Genomic DNA, 2,446 nt, shown 5'->3' on the forward strand with positions numbered 1-2,446 from the left:
TTTTTTTTTGTTGCAAATTTTGACTATAGAAATTAATTAAAGAAGAGAGAGAGAGAGAGAGAGAGAGAGAGAGAGAGAGAGATGTTATGGAATAATAGTGGTGTTATTAGAATTAATTAAATTTTTAGATATTTTAATGGCACATCTTTAGCGAAGGGGTTTTTCAAGACTTTTTGAGGGGTGTAAGTACACTAGTTTTATTCATAATTGTCTTTAAATGTGATTTTAATAGAATAGGGATTTTATGAGATTAATTAAGGGATGACAACAATACAACTCCATGTTCAAATAGTTATACAATGATTTTTTTACACTATGACATTTTAAAAGTATCATGTTTCCTCTTTTGTAGCAACAACTAAAGTTGCAATCAATCACATTATTATATCAATAATATTAATGATCATAATATTTAAATTCTAATGATTTATGTCACTCATTTATTAGATGATAAATTTCATGAATTATAAAATTATTGAACAACCATCTAATAGATGAATTTCATATTAATTAGGATAAAATTTGTGATTTAAATGTTTGGATGCCTCACATTGCTATTATGATTAATCAACTAATGAGATTGTACAATGTACCAAGAAAAACCATCACACAATAACCAGAGCCACCAAGGATTCATATAAAGCACTAATTCATCCCTCTCTAAAATTGCTCTCCACGTACTTTTAAGTTATAACTCTAAGTACTAAGGGCCAACTTAAGATTGTGCTTGAGATTATTTATAATTATCTGAAGTTGAAGTTAAAAATTAATTTTGATTTTTAATAATTTTCAAAAATTAATAATTCTACGACAAATTTTAAAAAGTAAGGTAGTATAAATTATACAAACCCCAAAATTATGTTTACTCTCAATTCTAACTCTAAACAGGGAACAAAACTATTGTTTATCTTTAGTTTTTTTTTTAATTTATTGATGAAAATATATGTAACAGCTGATTTTTGTTTTTTTTTTTGGACTATTAGTATAGTTGATTTAAAACATCAGTAACACACCAGTACGCACACTCGATGACTGGGCCAGTTGACTGTTGGTCAAATTTCAACGTCGGCAGAGTCAATGTTTTATGCCAAGGATGGTGGCTTGTTTCATTCTTGACTAAAGAAAAACAGCCCTTACTAATATTTGAAATGTAAAGAATCAAACAACAATAATTCCATAGAATGTGTTGAAAAAGGAATTGCTAATTTTCGTCTACGCATATGCTCTGTTTGCGCAGTTATGATCTATTTTCAATTTTTGCACTGCCTCTTTCTTTTTTTACTTCTTTTTTTTGTTTTTTTGAAGTGTATGCGTGGCTTAATCTCACGCTAATTTGATTGATTTATGGTGGATGAATCTTGAAACTCAAGCGTTAGATAAAAAATTCAAACCCCAGAGTTTTACACACACACATACCCGAAACTTACAATGAAATTGGAGATGAATTATCCGTAATAAGCAAACTATTAAAAGACCAAAGCATTTCCAATCACAAATATGAGAGAAAGCATGGTGTTGCTTTGAGAAAGAGAAGGAGACGTGAGAGAGAGACAAAATAAGAGAGCCTAAAAGACAGGCGTGAAAACGAAAGAATTTTTTTAAGATACATAAGAGATAATACAATCAATTAATATATGTGTGACAAATATAATTAAATTTAATATAACCGCTATTTATATAGTAGTTTTTTTTTTAAAAAAATGAATATACACATATCATAATATTATTTATTTATTATATAATTGATATAATATTTATGATATATTCTAATTTTTTTTTATAAAAACTAATAAAAAAAATTATTGTAGTGTCAACATTTCTATCATATGCTAGAATTTGAGTGAAAGGTCTTTGTACATCAACATACTGATGTGATGGCACTGTCTCACATAGATTTTTAACTTTAATAATGGTGCTGCTTTTGTCTAATTAAAGTATTGGAAATCCAATGAATTTGGAGAGGTATGGCTACGAGATGATTAAAACCTCCATTATATAAAGTTATATCGTCAATTTTTTTTTTAATGGATTACACACAACTTAAATTGAAAGAAAGCCATTGAAGATAAGAATTGATAACACTCTGCTCATAGTCTACCACGCATTCTTCGAAAAGATATATTAACCAAATAATTAATTAATTCACCTATTTACTTTAATTAATTAATTAACATCTTCTTTCAACGACATCCAAGTCCCACAAAACAAAATGAAGTAATTTTCTATCTCTTATGTCAGCACTCAGCGCGTCAGCATGTTTTGTTTCTTTATATAGCTATTGTGCTATTATATTAGGAATAATTTATTAATTAGGGATATAAATTCTAATATAATGTACTTATTTTATTTAATAATATACTGATTTTTTTTTTTTATCCTTGCCATGATTAAAAATTCCTAACCGAAAGCTCACTGCTAGCGGGCTCCAAGAAAATAACTTTTCTCA

Source organism: Citrus clementina, unplaced genomic scaffold (genome assembly GCF_000493195.1).
Source record: "Citrus clementina cultivar Clemenules unplaced genomic scaffold, Citrus_clementina_v1.0 scaffold_2, whole genome shotgun sequence".
NCBI classification, from domain to species: Eukaryota; Viridiplantae; Streptophyta; class Magnoliopsida; order Sapindales; family Rutaceae; genus Citrus; species Citrus x clementina.